Raw genomic sequence first — 20,383 nt, 5'->3', positions numbered from 1 at the left:
AGCTATTTTTGATGACAGTTTTGACTTCTAAAATATTCACCTGGCAAACAAACACCCCTAATTTAGGGGAAAAAGTTACACTCTGTGTTCCAAGGAGTTTAGGGAAATATGTATTTTAAACCAATATAACCCAGGCAGTAGCATATGGAACATTTTCTCAAATATTTTCCTTCTAAAAATTGCTCTCTGCAGGTGGAATCTGGGATGTTTTAGATATTGCCAATTCAAGAGGCTTTTGAATTTTTCATTGGTCCAAGTTCTGTGTGGAACACATACAACATTTGAGGAAAACTTACTGACAGTTTTAAAAATATAACTTTTGAGGAGAGGAACAAAATGCCTTACCTAACAGAGTTTACTCGTCTGGCTTGTGAAATGAAGCAAATCACTAAGCAATTATTTTAAAAAGACTTATTTTTTTTAAGAATTCAGCTTTTTATTTTTATGTTACAAAAGGCTTAGTCTAATAACTCATATCAAAAATATGGAATGCTTCACAAATTTGAGAGTCATCCTTGCACAGGGGCCATGCTAATTGCTGTTTTGTTCCAATTTTAGTATATGTCCTGCCGAAGCGAGCATAAGACTATAATTTTGAATGGGCATATCTGTTCCATTTGAAGCTAGAAGTGCTGAGAAATATATAGGTTTGAAGTTTTATTTTTAGGAACTGCACCAATCATAGCCTGGAAGAAATAGAACCAGGATAATCTGGGGCCTTGGGAGCACACTGGTGCTGGTATGACAGAGAATTCGGTGCCAAAAACATGCAGGTGTGTGTGTGTGTGGGGGGTGTAATTCAACTGTTAGAAAACTTAGGAGCTTTTTATCCATTCAGTCTAATTTCTAACAGTTGAATTACCTCCCACACCTGCAACTGGGCACATATTTCTTCTACTTTCTTATTTTCTTCTTGTTCTTTTTTTTTCTTTATCTTCTTTTTCTTTTTTCTTTTTTTTTTAATTTTATTTAAACACCTTGATTACATACATGATTGTGGTTGGGTTTCAGTCATGTAAAGATTCTTTTTCTTTTTTCTTATTTTTCTTGTTCTTTTTTTCTTGTTCTTTTTCTTTTCTTTTTTCTTCTGTTTCTTCTTCCCCTACTTCTTTTCTCCTTCTTCTTCTCCTCCTCCTCCTCTTTCTTCTTCTTCTTCTTCTTCTTCTTCTTCTTCTTCTTCTTCTTCTGTTTCTTCTTCCCCTACTTCTTTTCTCCTTCTTCTTTTCTTCTTCTTCTTCTTCTTCTTCTTCTTCTTCTTCTTCTTCTTCTTCTTCTTCTTCTTCTTCTTCTTCTTCTTCTTCTTCTTCTTCTTCTTCTTCTTCTTCTTCTACTACTACTACTACCACTTCTACTACTACTACTACTACTACTACTACTACTATTATTACTACTACTACTAATTTTTCTTCTTCCTTTTCTTCCTCTACACTTTTTCCTTTTTTATTTTTCTTTTTCCTCTTCTTACTCCTTCATTTCTTTCTTTTTCCTTTCTTCTTTTTCCTAATCATTACTGTGATTCTGAGGATTAAAATTTAAAACATTATCCTAAAGGCAGTAGTTTCTATGTTTAAATCAAATATTTAAAAGTCTAATATTTAAATATATCTTCCAATAATACCTATAAAAATTATACCACCTTTGAGTTTCCCTTGCTTAATTGATGGTTCTTATTATTTCTTTTTATTTTTAATGTGCATACAATCTTCTATGAGTGAAAGAAAAGAAAATCATCCAACATACAGAATTTCCATTGTAATTCCTTCCTCTAATAGGATTTAATTTACAAAAAACATTTAGAAATTTCATTTATTAGTAAAATATGTGACATTTTTATATTTAGAGCTTATGTTTAATAATAATGCCATTGAGGGAAATGTTTTCTGTGTTTTTTAATTACGTTTTATTTTATTTTGGATCCATATCCAGTGATACTAAATGTTTACTTCTTCTGATTCTGTATTAAGGGTTCACTTCTTTTTTTTTTTTTTTTTTTTTTTGGCTTTTTGGGCCACACCCGCTGTTGCTCAGGGGTTACTCCTGGCTGTCTGCTCAGAAATAGCTCCTGGCAGGCACGGGGGACCGTATGGGACACCGGGATTCGAACCAACCACCTTTGGTCCTGGATCGGCTGCTTGCAAGGCAAACGCTGCTGTGCTATCTCTCTGGGCCCAAGGGTTCACTTCTAAGACTGCTCAGGTAGCCTTTCCTGGTGATGAAAATAAAATCCGGACAAGTCATTTGTCAGGCCTTCACTTCTTTACTGTCTCTCTAAATCACTTCAGTTATTTATATCACATTTTCCAGCAAACATTTTATTTACAGTGCAATAGTTTTCTTGCTTACAATACCCTATAACTTGCAAATGATATATAAATAAAAAATACAAACATGGCTGTATACACACAACCCAAAACAGATACATGTATGTGTCTAACATTAATTTTCTGGGTGTCAACTTATGGAGAAATTATTAATAAAATAAATACTGCTATAATAGATTTTAGTCCTGAAACATGTGTTAGCATAAGTTAACACATGTTAGCCAAAGAGAAGCGGGTGAGGCAGAGGGAGCAAATGTAATAGTAGAAGGTTTTGCTAATGGGTCTGAGTGCCACAAAACAGTTCTTGAAGTTTCCACAGCTCTAGTTTTTGCAATCTTTTAGGAATTTGCTGATTCTCTAGAGACCTACAAATAGCAATTTAAGAACCATTGTTCAAAAACATTCCATATAGTCTATAAGGTCAGAAATACCAGGATAAATTTCTAGAAATAAGGCTTCTCATCCAAATTCCTCCAATCTCTGGAGATTATTGGTCAGTTATAACACAGAGTTTAAGAATAGGTTATATTTCTTTTCTGAAAATGTACTTTTTGGTAGTAATCTGCAGACTGCCATTGTGAATGAATTTTTCAGATCAGTAAATTATTTATAAAAGGCAGATGGGTAGCTGGACTGGACAGCAAAAAACAAAACAAAACACAGTTGCTCACAAGCAGCCATTCATTACTGGATACACACCCACAATTTTAGGCAAAATCCTAAATATTAGAGAAAATTATAGTGAAAGAATGTGTTCCTTCCTATGGTCTCATTTAAATATGCTTGCAGTTGCTCAGTTTTCAAATCAGATAAGAACCAATTAGTAGTATGCCTTTAAATAATGATTCTGAGCATATTTCATTAGGGAATTCCAGAAATGAAGAGCCAGTCTATCACTATTTTTATCCCTAATCCCTTGTCTATAGAAAAATGCTCTTAAAGTTATAAGGATAAAATGTTAACATTTCTGATAAGTATGTTCTCACATTCACACATAAAGCTGTCCAATGCCTAATATGGTTTTGTTTCCACAGAGCAGAATCTGTTAATTGGATCTGCCCATGTTTTCTAAGCCACAGCATCCTGCAGCGCTAAGTATCTAATATAAACACTCCCCACCGAGACCCCTCATAAACCTTGAATTTTTTTCTTCCTTGAAGTCAGCTAGTGAATTTATATAGCCCAAGTGCTAAAAATAAACTTGGTTTTTAATTCTTTACTGACAGATTCCAATCCCGCACATAGAGTTTAATAATGATTATCCATTTTGTAATCTTCCCCCAAAGACTAATGCAATGTTGATATTTTAAAAAGTGCAAAAAGAGAAAGGAAAGACAATGTTTTGACAGGCTCAGATATTAACTTCAAAAAAATGAGATATTTTCTCTCTACAATTTTTACTAAACTATTTATTATTAAAATAACTATGGGAATGGGAGATTTGAACTTCATGCCTCACATCTTTGAGTCCCTCATTGCCATCCATTTCGTTACCAGTTTGCCACTACCAGAGGTGTACCTGCTGGCCCCTGAAATTGCTAAGGGAGGTATGATGACTCTAACTGCTGCAGAGACTGAATATTAAACCAACTGCCCTGCACTCTCCAATGAACATCGTGAGGTATGGTCCCAGGAACCTCACCACTATTCTTTGTATGCCTGCTTTTGGAAAAAGAAAAGAAAAGAGAGAGAGTTAGGAACTATTGAAGAGTGGGTATGGCACTTGCCTTGCATTCTACCAGGGCTTGATCTCTGGCAACCCATACAGTCCCTGAAGCCTTCCAAGAGTAATTACTGAGTGCAGAGCCAAAAGTAACTTCTGCGCATTTCCAGGTGTGGTTTCCCTATAAAAAATTTCAGAAAATTACAAATGTTGTAGAAGAAACTGGAATCCTTGAATATGGTGTTGTTGGGAAGATAGTAATGTAATAATTAGCGAAAAGCATTGCCAAATTTCCTCAAACTTTCCTCAAGATTATAACTACTCTAGTATTAAGCAATTCTGCTTTTGTATACTTATCTAAGATTAATTAAAAACTGAATATTAAACTCTTATTTGCACTTGAATCTCATAGTTTAATGCACCATAATTTACAATGTCCATCGGTAAAAGAATGCATAAAAAATGTGCTATAAACCAAAAAGTTAAAATAGCAGGAAAAGAGCTTCACTTGCCTGTGGCCAAAAAATTATTCCAAAATTGTTCATACTGTGAAATATATATATATTTAAATAGCACTATTTTAGAGACGGGAGAGATTAATGGTTGTCAGAAGTTGCAATGAGAAAGAAGATGTATGCCACCTACAACTGTATGAGATATTATATTATTGTTCGAATTTTATTTTCCTTGGTAACTAGTAATAAGAAAATGTGTTCTCATATTTATTGGACAATTATATATCTGTTTGGGGTTTTATCTTTCTTGTTCTTTGGTAGATATTGAAATTTTTCTTCATATTTTTAAAAGGGTTATTTTTATAAATTTTAATCTTTTATATTTTGATAATGTTTATATTATCACCTTACAGAAGGTGAAATGCGAGTATTTCCTTCTAATACTTGGTATTTCTTTTAACATAAAATTATTTTTATTAATTGTGTGAAAGCTTTTTAATTAAACATAATCTCACTTGTTGTTTTTTTTTTAATTTTCTTGGTACATAAACTGGAAACATCACTGAAGTCAATGCATGGAGTTTTATTTAGTTTTTGTTTGTTTTCATCTTTCTTCAATATACTTAAGGGTGTGGAAACAAATGTCTAAGTCTTTTATCTATTTTGAGTTAGCTTTTGTGCAGTTTGTGTGATAGAGATCTATTTTAATTCTTTCTTTTGTCCAATCCGTTTTCCCAGCATCATTTATTGAAGACTTTTATTCTTTTCTAAGTTCTTATCATAAATTAACTGTCCATGTGTGTAAGAAGTTAATTTTGAAATCTCAATACTACTGCATAGATCTGTAGGTCTATTTTTATTATTATGTTATGCTGCTTCAATGACTATAAATTGATAGTATAATTTGTAGTCAGGAATTGTGAGGCTTCAATTATTCTATTATTCTATTATTCTTTGTCTCAAGTCTGCTTTGGCTAAGTTAAAAACTTATGTGGCTCTATAAAAATTTAACAAAATTTGTTTCAGTTTGTTAAAGACTGTCATTGGGATTTTTTAAAGTACTACTTTGAATCTAATGCTTTGTCATTTATTTTTTGTCTTTATTGACCTGTTAAAGATGTCATTTCCTACAACACTTTTGATATCCTTGTGTCATCTACTACTTCCTTTAACAGTTCCTACTTTAAGATGAATAATTCTTTCAGTTCTTTTGATTAGTTTATTTGAGATAGTTAATTATTTCTGTTATGCCTCATAGTTGGCATGTTAAAATTCTGCCAATATTGATGGGGGTTTTGTAGCTTGCTACATAATTATATTTTTCTGATAATTTGAGCAGATATATTTATAATTTTCAAATTGTGATTATTTAGTTTCTTATGTGCAACATTCTTTTTAGCTTATCAAATACTTGAATAGATATTATGCTGCTATGCTGAATAATAGTGCTGAAAATCTATTCATGTTCTATGTCTTATATTAGAGAAATGGTTGTTAGCTTTACATCATTAGAAAGATGGTGGTGAGTTGCCCATAAACGATCTTTACTATATTGAAATACTTCATTATAGTATTTCTACTATACGAGTTTTTTTATAAGGTTCTTAGTCATAAGAGAATCTTGACTGTTGTCAATAATTTTTATTCAGGCATTTGACTTCAATAACAAAGGAAAGGTAAGCAAAAAATCAACAATCGGATAACATCTAATAAAAAGGAATCTACACAACTTAGAAACAATCATTAAAATAAAAAGGCATCATTTTCATGCACTTAAAAAAGGGCTAATATCTAAAATACACAAGCAATTTAGTTAAAATAAATAAAAGTGAAACAATTAATCCAGAAATATAAGAAGAATAGAAACTTTCACAGATAATATACACAGATGCCCAAAGCCCCATGAAAAAAGTACATTATCACTTATTATTAGAGACATAAAAATTAAAGGCAATGAGATAACACCTAATATGTATTAGAATAACATAGTCAAAGACACCATAGAAAAAAATTGCTATTGGAAGAAAAGAAGTTTTCATGCAATGTTAGTGGTAACACAAATGAATCTATCTTGTAAAAAAAATACAGGATGGAGATTTACTAAAATACTAAAAAATATCTTCATAAAATTCAAAAATATCTCTCCCAGGCATCTAGCAGAGAAACACAGAAAAACTCATCCAAAAATATATATGGCAGCACTATTCACAATTTTTAAGATATGGCAACAACCTAAGTGCCCTTATGATGGATGAGAGGGTAAAGATGTAATATATACATATGAATGAAATACTGTTCCACCCTGAGCTTGGTAACCACATAAATGTAACAAGAGGGAGTCATGTTGTTAAGTGAAATGAAAAAGAAAAAGAAAAATACTGGAGGAGATAAAAAGCAATATGGTGTCCAATGGATTGTGATGGAGGAATGTTAGTGCTCCAATAAATGGGTAAATGTAGTAACAAATATTATGAAGAGTAGAATATGCATAAAATATTTTAGTATTTAGCATGGAGTTTTATTAAACAATCTATCTCAATATCAAAAAAGACAGAGATCTTTTAATGGAAGGTATCTTTTATACTTTTAAAAGATAAAGTCTGCCTCTCCCACCTCTCTTGGGTTATTTCCCTCAGGAGGAAAAGAACACCCATGGAAAAGAAAGAGATACAAAAAATTGAACATCACTCACAGCCTTACCTCCCTAACCTCAAGGGAAATGTTCTTAGAATCCATAAATCAAAATGATGTACAATTCCAGTATAAGTGTCTGTGTGGCCTGAATTCTGCTAGAGTTCTTCATCTTCCAAGGCCAAAGGAATAACTTTGCCCAAGTTCTCATGTACATATAACCTATTATAAGCCTGTGAAAAATTTGAATAAACTTTTGGTTATACCCCACAAAATAAAAGATGAACTCTGATGAAGTATTAATGCCTCCAAGCAAAATAAGAATTACAATTTGGGGCCAGAGAGATACCACAGCGGTAGGATGTTTGCCTTGAGCACAGCCAATCCAGTACTGATGATGGTTTGAATCCCAGCATCTCATGTGGTCCCTGGACTTGCCAGGGGAGATTTCTAAGTGCAGAGCCAGATTAACCTCTGTGTGACCCCTCCAAAAAAAGAAAATTGAATTAATATTTTAATTATCAAAGAAATGCATTTCTTTTATGTTTAGACCATATCCAATTGTTACTCCTGGTTAGGGTTTATTCTTGACTCTGTTCTCAGGAATTATTCCTCTATATGCTTAGGGATCACATGGGAGTACCAGAGATGGTGCAATACAAGTGCCATATCTGCTGTTCTAAGTTTCAGTTGTCTTTAAAAAATTGTTTGGATTATACTTCAAATGTCAGTCAGGGTTATTGTTGTTTGACATGCAGAGACACACATGCTCAAAGCTCAATATACATATGTTAATTTTTCAATCAATAAGACATAATATATGTATATTTATATATAAACATTTGTGATATCTGACATTCATGGCCTTCAGAAAATGGCAGTGGAAGGAAGAAATTAAAAGGTATATTGGTTCAAAATTGCTCCAATTCACAACTGACACATTCTTTCTGAAAGAGATTTTTAGGTTAAAACTGACATGTGGTCCCCATTTGATTTAAAATAAAGTGAAGCAAAGGAAGCATAGGCTCAGAATTATTAGAGTACATTCCCAATCTCAGTAAGATTTTAAATACTAGAATTATTAATCATGTAATTCACATAATCTGTTTTATTTGCACTTCATATTATAGTCAAACACATCAATTAATATGTTAATTAATATCTCCAAATTAAGTTTAAGCGAATAGGACAGCCTACAATACTACAGTATATTCTACAGCAGGAAATAAACTTCAACCTAGAATAGCAGCATAAGTAAATGTACTGTTGGTCAATCAAAGTTTGGCTATACTTTAAATGTTTGAATTTAGTCATTTTCAAATGTGCCAGGTACAATTAAACAGTAATAATCTATACAATCATTAACCAACTGTGTTTGGAAGGATATGAGCTCATTACTATCTAATTTTCAAGATTTTTCAGCCAAGTTTTCACAGAAAGTGCCAATGAAAGCCACTAAGTGTATTCTACCTCTACAAATTATAAAGAAAGTTTAAAGGAACGCCAATGAATTGTTCATGTGTTTATTTTTATCCTGGAAAGAACTGTTTGTATTCATGCTTAATTTTGTCTCTTAGTTATGCTCTGAGTTTATTTTGCCAAACTGTGCTTTTTCACTTTGCTGCAAGAAAAATGAAGTCTTCTCATAAAAATGTGAAAGTAATGAAGTGGATGACAGGATGATTTCTACATTGTTCTTTTACGTACTAGAGGATAAATCGTTGACATAATTTAGCAAGCAAATTTGTCTCCATTCTGCAAATAATGTGTTTTATAACAAATTGCTATATCAAATCTAAAGAATGCCAGCACTGTTCAAAGGAAAAACCCAGTAGACAGCACAAAGATCTTTGGTAATTGAACCTACATTCAGGGATTAACTGTATCCATAAGTGAAGAAAATATTTGGAGTAGTCTGTTAGTACAGTGGATAGGGCACTTGCCTTGTATATAGCCAACCTAGTTCCAAACTTCAGCACCACATATGGTTCCCCAGAGACATCAAAGGTAATCCCTGAACTCCAAACCAGAAGAAGGCTATGAGCACTACCATATATGCCCACACAACAAAAAGAAAAAGAAAATGGAAGAGTTTGATTAATATTTCATCATAGGAACCAAAACAATTCAAGTATTTCCTAACATGCCATTTCAATGAGGCATGAAAGTGACTGCAAGAGCAGTGTATGTGAAAAAGACATTTCTTTGTTTTACATTATGGTATTTTTGTTTACTTTAAAAAAATATAACAAGGTTACTATACTTAATCACAAGTACAATGTTGAGTCATGAGCACACTCTACTGGTTTGCTACTAGATGACAATAAAAAATATAAAAGCTCAAAGGTATTTAGGATATTCTTATTTTTTAAGTACGACTGTAGATAGTATAGTCTATAAACTTAATATTATACTAAACTAATAGCAAAATATTTGTAATATCTATTCACATCTTACATTTCAGCAAAATCAAATCTGTGAGTATCTTGTGCCTCCTTATCCCTTCATTTTATTTGTAAGAATTTCTTGAACATTCTAGCACTCAGTTAATTTGAGCAGACTTTGAGGCCACCCCAAGAACTCTTTTGAAGTGAATCATTTCGGTCCTGGACCCATAGAAGCCACCTGCAGATGTGACACTGAAGAGCTGCTCTTGACACACCACCTGTTTCTCCCTGTTCTACCATGATTTGTGCTTTCATCAAGCAAATTCTTCCAACAGCTGGGTGGTGCCAGCACATGGAGTGCCCTGGGGAGAGGATTTTTTCTGCACACTGAGGAGCAAAACTTAATTGCTCAATCATATTTAGAAGGTTTTATTTCTCATTCTCCAATGTACTAATGATCTAAGTGGTATTGAAATTAGAACATCATGCTCACACATGATACGCACACATTAATTAAAATATAATTGTGAAAAAATCAATAGATTCTAATAATTGTTTGACCTATTCTGTAGCTTTATAAAAAGAGGTAGTGACCTCATGTCAAAGTACACTTTTCTTTGTTTGTTTTTTTCTGACCACACCTAGAGGTATTCAGGGCCTACTCCTGGCTGGATCATTTCTGTCAGAGCCCTGAGGAACACATGAGAGGCTCCTGAATTCAAACTTGACTAGTGCCCTATTTTTTTGCTGTCTCAGTCTGGCCTCCAGTTACTCTTTGCCTGAAATATAAGATATGAAAAGAGATGATTTGGGAGATATTAGAAAAAAATCAAGATATTTAGGCTTATTGTTCCATTTTTCTGCTTATAGTGACCAATACCATGTGACTACTTCTAAATAATGATTTCATAAAACTACTTGGAAATGCAGTGGAATTTCTCTTCTACTGTATGGGGAAAATGAGATTAGGAATTAGTAATTAAACCCCAAAGGCAAATTGTGGCAGAAAAAAAAGCTGATTTTATTTTTTACTTTTATTTATTATGATCTTTTGTTTTGGAGAACATGAAACAATGGATAAACCATAGTTCAAAAAGAATTATTCTGCATTTTAATATCAGATAAAAATAGGTTTATGATCAAATATTAAGCCTCTTTTAGTCTAATAAAATAAAACTCAAGGAAGCTTATGTAGGCACAAAATAAAATTAGCAATTTGGCAAAGAGTGCCTTCCATTTGCTTTTGGCACAGAACATACTCTGACCCAGAGAGGTTCCAATTATATTATTCATTTTTCAATGACAACATTCCTTAAATTGATGCTCACTCTTTCAAGCCATTGACTCACACTGTATTTTAAATATTGAAATCTTATAGACAATTGTGTCAAAATGGCAAGGTAAATTCCAAAAAGCCAGGTGCTTTATCTATCTCCAGTTACCTCTGTGAAATCTAATATGCATCCCTGCTACCAGATTTATCTGATAAGGGAGAACCCTAATCATATTACTCAAAAACTTGAATGCCTACCAATCACCTACAAAATTAAATTCTAAACTCTTATCTTAATATGCAGTCTTTTTCAACCAAATTCTTCATTTTTGCCTTTTATTATTTCCATTAGGGAATTCCTATGCTTGAACTAAACTAAATTATTTTTAATGTCTTGAATGCTTCATGTATCTTTCTATATGTGCCTCTGATACAAAGAGATATACAGATAGAGATATAATAGCTATCAATATTCCTTTAAATCACATTTAATTATATTGATGTGGAAATAGGAAAAAGAGGTACAGCCAGTTACAGTGATGTCTCATTATAGGCCAACCATTGAGCTAAGCACTTTCTGCATGTAATATGAACTGAAAACTTTTTTAGACAAGTTCATTTTTATGCTGTTAATGATTAAATGTTATACAATAATAATTATCATGTCAAAGGTTTGTTGCCTTATACATAGAAGGTCATCTATTGGAATCACCTTTTTATGAGCATTCTTGATTTTCAAATGTCTTTGTCCATATTCACAGTACAATTAAAACCATATCATAAATTGATCACCATAAAGACAAGATTTGTGTAGCTCCTACAAGATGAACTTTTCCATTAAAATACTAGCCGGTAATACCTAAAGTTATGACTTCTTAGAATTCAAATTTAACAATTCAAATTTAATTGTAAATATTGTGATGACCAACTTGATGCCATCTGTTTTTTTTTAGTTCATTAGTTTCCCATATACCTCTTTAAGAATATGAAGACATATTCTACTATTTATACATTAAATAAAGTCCTGCTGTTACTTTATGCTCTATTTTTTTTTCACAAAATCTCATGTAAATTTATTTAATAAGATACAACACATAGTATTTCTACAAAGCAGATACTAAGAAACAAGACAGTGAATAATATGGGGCTGTGGAACACACAATTTTAGGAACAAAAAGGAAACACGAGTAATGAGAGATAATGAAGTTTAGATTGCAATGGTTCATGAAATACAGCAAGAATACTTCAGAGCAAATACTAGTTAACACACAAAAACACAAAAAAATAAACATCTTCAAATACTGAAGGCTTTTTAATTCTATAAGAACACATAAATGAATTGAGATTTATATCAGAAAATGAAATAGAAAGTGATGGCATCTGATTATTTTGCATATCAGAAGTAAAGAAATGGGAATATATACTCCAATCACTACCCTACCAGAATATATAATTAATTTAAATATAACTTTATGGAAGTGAAGGTAAAATTCTTGAATATATTGAAAATATCATTCCGATGGTATCTATTCATCAGTCTATAAATATAGACATATAAATATTGATATATTGCAGACAAATTCAGAAACAACTTAACAACTATGAAGAATTAACTCCAAATTGAATTTGTGAGAAAAAAATGTTAATCTTAACACAGCATTAAAATGTTTAATAATAAAAGATTATTCTATTTTTAAATAAATATTTATTTCTATAGGCTAGAAAATTAATAACCCAAGCTAAGGTATTTGAGTTGCATATAACTGACCCTGATTTAAATCCTCAGCACCATAGATGATCCCACAAGCACAGGCAGTAGTAATCCCTGAACACAAAGGCAGGAATCAGGCTTGAGTACAGTTGAGTGTGCCTATATAAATGTACTGCATTTTACCATTTGGATTACTATATGTCTTGGTGTTGATTCATTAGGGTCTATTTTATTAGGGACTCTTTTCACTCCTAGATTTGCATCGGAGCCTCTTTCCAGAGGGTGAGAAAGTCATCTGCTATTATTTCTCTGACCACTTGTTCTTTCCCTTTCCCTATTGTCTCTCCTTCTGGTATTCCTACAATGCATAGATTATTTCTTTTGTCTTTGTTTATTAAATGCCTAACTTTGTTTTCCAATGCTTTACCCTTTATTTCCTTATTGGCTTCTTTGTAATTTTTGGCTTGTAGTTTTTCTTCAAGATTTTAATGTGATTTCCAACTGTGTAATTCTGCTATTAAGGCTTGCTAAGAGGTTTATTATTTCCTTTAATTCCATTTGTATGGCTTCTCTCAGCTTCTGTAAAAGTTCTTTGAGTTGCTTGATTTGTTCATCTATGGATTTCTTGAACTTGATGGCTAGTGATTCCTTGATTTATTTTGCCATGCCTACATTGCTTCTTTTAGGTCCTCATCTATTGGGCCTTTGCATTTTGGTGGACTTGGAAACTTGCTAGGATTTCTATACATATCCATGGTTGCTAGTGTCTTCCTTAGTTTACCCATATTCTTTTGCATTTGGTGGTTTGGCTTGGAGTGACTGCCTTCAGATTTTAGCCCTTCTTTGTCACCTGTGGCATGGGGCTGGGTCCCTTCTCTGGAGTGCAGCTCTAAGTGGGTATGATGGCTGCAGTCACTAAAGTTTGGCTCCACCTTCAAGTCTTCTCCATCACTTTACCTGCCAGAAGGCGTAAATCCTCTCCACCTTGCCCAACCGCAGCAAGGTTTCCCCTCTCTCTTCACCTGCCAAGATGTAGTGGAGGTCTGGGCCTGTGTCAATTCCCCCTTCCCCCTCTACCTGTCAGAGTGGTTCACCTCTGAGTGCACCTGCCCCAGTCCTGGTAATGGCAGAGAAGCTGCCTGATGAGCCTGGTCAATTTCTCCCTCCCCCTCTACCTGTCAGAATGTCTGGTTCACCTCTGAGCACCAAGAACTGCATTTTAATCTTAGATTGATCTACTTCTTTAAGTATAATCTGAAGAAAATACACAATTTTCTCTATCTCATTTTTTTCATTTCTAATCTGAAGAATATTATACTAATAGTGTTGCAGAGTTTCTATATCAGCTGTATAAAAGCACAATTAACGTGCATCTGACATTTTCATTAATTTTAATAGTAAAATATCATTAATGTATTGACTTTGACTACAAGACAATAAAATGTTACTAATAAATATTTCTAAAATAAAGTCACTGCTATGTGCTATGACAGAAAAAATGTCAACAATGAAAGATATTAAATATCAGTAAAATTATATATTAAATGGGAAAGAAACCAGTCTATTATACTCCAAAAATAGCTTGCTTCTTAAGGCAAGTTAGTCTAGGAGTTTTTGTTATCATGCTGCAGACTTAAAAGTGATGATAATGTACAGCAATCAAATTTCAAAGATATGAATATATTTCAGAATGGGAGTAGAGGTAAAGAAGAAAGTTATTTAGTCTAGAAAGAACATAGTCAAGATAAATGGATTTCATTTTCTTAGGACTTCCCATATAAACAATTTACACTAATCTATTGCTGAATTAAATGTTAACTATTTCCATACATCCAGTATTTAAACTTGGAAAACTGCACATTTCTAAGTAAATTGTATTCTTTCACAAACTAATTTTTAACAAAAATTATCCTAAAAGTTAAATAATTTAAATATATATATATATATATATCATGAAGCATATAAAACTTTTTTCTCCTTTAACATAACTATCACCCAGCAGTAATATTTGATATGGTCCCAGCTTCTTTACTTTCTAGAGTAATTCAGTGATGACATAAACAAAACCCTTAAACTTTAAACTCTGATTATGACCACACAATAACATAATCTGGGGCTGAAGTGGTGGCACAGTGGTAGGGCGTATGCCTTGCACGCTGCTGAAGTAGAATGGAGCACTGTTCAATTCCCCAGCGTCTCATATGGTCCTCCAAGGCAGGAGCAATTTCAAAGCACATAGCCAGGAGTAACACCTGAGCGTCGCTGGGTGTGGTCCAAAAACAAACAAACAAACAAACCAAAAATAAAACACAATCTGAATGGAAAAAATAGAAATATCAAATGCTGTAAATGATTGGCTTTCAACTTTGGTATCTGTACACCTAAGTAATTTCACATTTAAATTTTTAAAAATAGGGTAGCACCTGGTGCTCAAGGAATCCTGGAATCATTCCCAAGGCCCTCAAGGGTCATGCAAATAAGAGGCTGGAAATCAGGGCCTCATTGGTAAGCATGCCAAACATGTGCTCTCCCATTTAAATGATCCCCCCACCTCAAGGTTCTCAACTTCCATGTTTTTGAGGGGTTGCACTTACTGTGAATTTGACTCCTAGGCATCTCCTGGGGTTGCTACACAGATTCTCTCAGTGCACCATCCAATTCCTTAGGGCATGTGACTATGCAAGTGGTGGTGTAGTAACAGTGATGAGGCCTACAAATAAATATGTACAATATTGTAAGCTAGGTTATCTCTGTATTAAAATAAAAGTGTAAACAATGTTTCTGCTTACATTACAAATGAATATTGGGCAGTAACAAATATTTCCCTTTATCAAATGGCTGCCAAACCCCTAAACAAAACTATTGAAGGGCATAACTGGCAAATTATGTATTTAAAGTAATTATAGTTTTAATAGCACAAGCAAGAAAATTAAAGACTATTTAAAACTAAAAATATCTGAAAACAAATTAGAATTATTACTATTTCTTTGGTTGATATTTTATAAGTGATCATGCTTATGCCATCCCCAGCTGAGCTCAACGTTTACTACTGACTGTTCACTGAAATCATTCCTTATAATGCTTGCTGGGCCATATGCTATGCAGGGATCATGACTTACCCATAATGGACCATGTGCAAGAATAGAGTCTGACCCCTGTACCATCTCTCTAGTTCTCTGTTTAAATAATTATATTTATTGAAGATGCACTTCATTATAAGTTTATGGTGTGTATTATTAAAATCAACAACTATATTTTTTATACATTAAACTCACTTCTTAAAGAATCTAAGTAAAATCATGTTTAAATAATACACATTGAGCAACAGTCTACATATATAAATTCATTTTAAATTTCATCATCTCTTTATATAGGCAATACTCAAATTTATGTATTTTTTTAAACTTAGCATTTTTGAATTGTGCTTATCTGTGAATAATCCTAATGACTACATTGAGAAAATATACGTTATCAGAGATTGACAAAAGTAAAACAAACTAGTTTTAATTAAAAATATATACACAGGGTTTTACATAGAAGTGAGATAAAAAAAGTCAATAAAATATAGTCAAGCCTGAATGCATTTATATATTTTAAAATAGTTCATAGTTTGTTTATAGCAAGATGACATATCAAAATTTAAATTTTTAATTTTGTTTCATTTATTTATATACTGGAATTAAGCTGAAATATTTATGTTGAAGATGTAACTTTTTTAAACTGTTAATTAAATGTACATAAAGTTATTCAGTGTCGTGAAATTCTTCTAGGGGCAAGTGAATCTAATTGTGAAGTCCTGTACCTTAGTACGATAGCTGACACAAGAATATACTGATAAAAGCTGCAGATTACAATATCTCACATTTATCAATGTATAGAACAAGAAAAAATATAGTGTTTTACTTTTTCAATCCAGTCAGTAAATCTGGTCACTGTTAGTTAACTCACAAGAAATGATTTATGATTCTGAATGATTAATCATCTGTGACTATGATTTGTTTTTAAAGAATTTCTCTTTGAAATGTACCTTGATCTTTGATAAATTGCTTCAGATAGAGCTGAATAGGAAAATTTGGCACCAAAATCTTCAACTGCTCCTTGAGAAGAGCTTTATGCAATTACTAGATTTCAAAGCCACTAAGGACTAAGCTTGTGTAATCTTCCACATAATGTTTGTGAACACAACTCTCTAGTAATATTTTCTTCTTTTTCCAAGTATTCTTCTCCTAACTCATTGCCTCCAGTTTTCTTCCTTGCTATTTTAATAACAGAGGAATATGTTTTCTTATTGAGAAATATTTTGTGACTTACAAGTCATTTACTTGAAACATTTCAACTATACTAGAAAACACTTATGTAGTATAATTGCTACACAGCATAATAAAGCACATCTCTTCAAAGTATTTAAAGTCAGACTATAAAAGTCTTATCAGGGGCCCGGAGAGATAGCACAGTGGCGTTTGCCTTGCAAGCAGCTGATCCATGACCAAAGGTGGTTGGTTCGAATCCCGGTGTCCCATATGGTCCCCCGTGCCTGCCAGGAGCTATTTCTGAGCAGACAGCCAGGAGTAACCCCTGAACAACGCCGGGTGTGGCCCAAAACCAAAAAAAAAAAAAGTCTTATCAGGTCTTCAGTAAGCATTTCCATAGCACTGCTCTATTCCAATCGAGTCCTGTTCGAAGAATAATATTTTGCTTTATTAAAGCATTCAGACTTAGTGTCTTAGTAGTACTAAATCGAGGATTTGAGAACCAAAATACCATCACATATAAAAGTGGAAATACAAATTATTTTCTGATTTCTTTAATAAGATTGTATAAATCACTTCAATTTTTTATTTGCACAACTAGAAGTGTGTGTGTGTGTGTGTGTGTGTGTGTGTGTGTGTGTGTGCGTGCGTGCGTGCATATGTGTAAATGGGCCCTCCAGCTGCTCCAAGATAGAAGGAATCTCCATGGCATTAGCAGTCAGGAATGATATTTTATTCCTCCATTTGGCCATGGTAAAGGAATCAACAAGATCCACATGGTGGTTCTGGGTGTTAAAGTGTGTCTGCTTTGTAATCGTTGTCTGAGACCCAAGACCTAGCATTATAGTGCTTAAATAATTGATTTCACTCAGCCTTCAGTTAGAGCTAGAAAACCCCAACTATTTTTCATTAATCCTTAGTGTAGGCCACTGCTTATGGTGCTCAGGGGTTTCAAAATTCACCGATTCATGGGAAATAATAGAGTTTACAAAAAACTATACATTTTGGCTGAGAACAAACATGAAAGCTGCAAGCCAATAGTATTAAAACAAGAATATTATTAAAATATTAAAGTTTTATATACATCTACCATTAAATAGATTATTCTGCATGCATATCAATCTTATGTTTAATATATAAATTTAACAAAAATGCATTCCAACAATAATGCATTAATTTATTTTCATAATACAAAATGCTTCATAATATGTTTAATAAATTCTGCATTAAGAAAATGTATTCCTTAAGATAAAACACTCGACTGAAGATTTAAAAGGTAAAAAGAGACTCTGAATGAAAAAAATAAAAAAATGAAAAAATGTTTAACAGAATTACATTTTAACAAAAAAACAAATATTCAGCATATTCTAGTTTAAACCAAGAAAAATCATAGTTTACTAACAGTGGGATTAATATATTTTAAATGGAAATGCAAATGTAATTTTCATTGTTATTGATATATGCTTAAAGAATTTTAGTATCAGAAACCAAAGCACATTCTAAGATAAAACATCTAAAGATAAATATTACAAATATTAACATACACATGCAATATTATGCATATGAGCTTTTTGACTATGAAATGAAAAATGGAAAACACATTGTTTTGGGTTAGTCCCACATCTTAATTAAACTATAAAATATGGCATTTAATCATGCAAGTATGTAAAATATATAAAGTTGCTAGACTAAAAATTCTGGATACAGAGTTGTTGATCATACAAATACTGGCATAATACAGAGTAGACATCTATAAAATAGTGTATTATTGCAACCAGTTTTAGAGACTAAAAAAGGGCATAATTAATCTCAATAATTGTAAAGTTCATATTACTGAATACCAAAAACATTAGACAAAAGCAACACTACATAGAACAAAAAGTGTTTTGCATTTTTGGAGATTTCTGCAGTGCTCAATTTAATGGGAAATAAATAGAAAAGAATTTTAAAGTTGATGTTTCTAAAAGTATCTTAAAATTTTGAGATATTTTAGAAGTTTAGAAGTTTAGTCAACAACCATTTCACAGATTGGGAAACTGCTATGACAGTAGATCTTTCCACAATGGGCTCTTAAGGAATCCCATTACCCTTTGCAGAAATGATTGCCCAGTCAGTACCTGGTGACAGAACTCACCTCTGATAGCTTCCACATGAGAAATATCTAAGACATCTTAGGGGGTGAATTACATGATTGGTTCCCCACCTTGCCTTCTTACATTTTTCTATAATTTAGCAAGAAAAAGATTATTATCTTAATAATAGGATTTTTGCATGAGAAGGTTTATGTAATGGAAAATAAAAAGAAATATGTGTTTATTTTTAACAACACTCAGTGAGAGAAAAGGCAGACCAATAACTCTGCGTTGTAACCAGAAAAAGTTTCCATGTGCAAAGAAACATACAAAGTAAGCAGGTATAACAATAGGTATAATTGATTTTTCCTGAGATGATGATTAATTTTCAGTAAAAAAAAAAAAGGCTTCTTTTAGAGATGCTGCTGAAAGACAGGATTTCAAGGTGTAGGCAGTGCCTGTGAATGACCTCCCCATTCATATATTTCTCTATTTAATAGGAGCCAACACAGCTGTGTTATAATGGTCTCAACTTTGTAATTCTTTCAAGAGAATGAGGGCAATTGGGTTTCCTGAGATCAAAATAAAAATAATATTGGACACTTCAATACCTCATCTTTAAACTTCAAACACATGCATGCACCTCACCACATACCCACCCCAGTATTCGTGCTGCCACCACCATCAAAATTTTTACTGGAGAATGATAAATCAGAATTGTTACTGAACAAAAAAGAAGGAAAGAAAGAAAGAAAGAAAGAAAGAAAGAAAGAAAGAAAGAAAGAAAGAAAGAAAGAAAGAAAGAAAGAAAGAAAGAAAGAAAGAAAGAAAGAAAGAAAGAAAGGAAGGAAGGAAGGAAGGAAGGAAGGAAGGAAGGAAGGAAGGAAGGAAGGAAGGAAGGAAGGAAGGAAGGAAGGAAGGAAGGAAGGAAGGAAGGAAGGAAGGAAGGAAGGAAGGAAGGAAGGAAGGAAGGAAGGAAGGAAGGAAGGAAGGAAAGAAAGAAAGAAAGAAAGAAAGAAAGAAAGAAAGAAAGAAAGAAAGAAAGAAAGAAAGAAAGAAAGAAAGAAAGAAAGAAAGAAAGAAAGAAAGGAAGGAAGGAAGGAAGGAAGGAAGGAAGGAAGGAAGGAAGGAAGGAAGGAAGGAAGGAAGGAAGGAAGGAAGGAAGGAAGGAAGGAAGGAAGGAAGGAAGGAAGGAAGGAAGGAAGGAAGGAAGAGACAGAGAGACAGAGAGAAAGAAAGAAAGAATGCTAGTGGCCATTTTGACCAGAAACAACTACAGAGCAACCTTAAGTCACTTGTTGAAATAGTCAAATTGAACATTTCTTTACAGTCTGCCAAACTCTTCTAATATGGACAGAAACTGCTAGTTCTCCATGAAATTTCCTTTCAAAATGGAGACCATAATTTCTAAATTACCTCAGTACAAAAAATATTTGGTTTTAATAAATCTAATTATGGGCAAATTGGCCAGTTTCTAATTGAATTGTCTAAACTGTTTAATGACTTACAATATGAATTGAACGAAGTATTAGTTATATATTTGTTATATTTAAAAAGCAATATTCTTTTTTTAACAAATTTATTACATACATGATTGTGTTTGGGTTTCAGTCATGTAAA

The 20,383-nt window shown here is 32.7% G+C and overlaps 1 non-coding gene across 1 annotated transcript; it reads right to left on the bottom strand.

Annotated features, from left to right (window-relative positions):
- Positions 1-478: 478 nt before the first annotated feature.
- LOC126004808 (U6 spliceosomal RNA) lies at positions 479-580 on the bottom strand. The gene has a single exon (XR_007494057.1). It is a non-coding gene; the product is annotated as a U6 spliceosomal RNA (small nuclear RNA).
- Positions 581-20,383: the final 19,803 nt, after the last annotated feature.

The sequence above is a fragment of the Suncus etruscus genome, chromosome 3 (genome assembly GCF_024139225.1).
Source record: "Suncus etruscus isolate mSunEtr1 chromosome 3, mSunEtr1.pri.cur, whole genome shotgun sequence".
In the NCBI taxonomy this organism is placed as follows: Eukaryota; Metazoa; Chordata; class Mammalia; order Eulipotyphla; family Soricidae; genus Suncus; species Suncus etruscus.
This window is presented reverse-complemented; position numbering and strand designations above follow the sequence as displayed.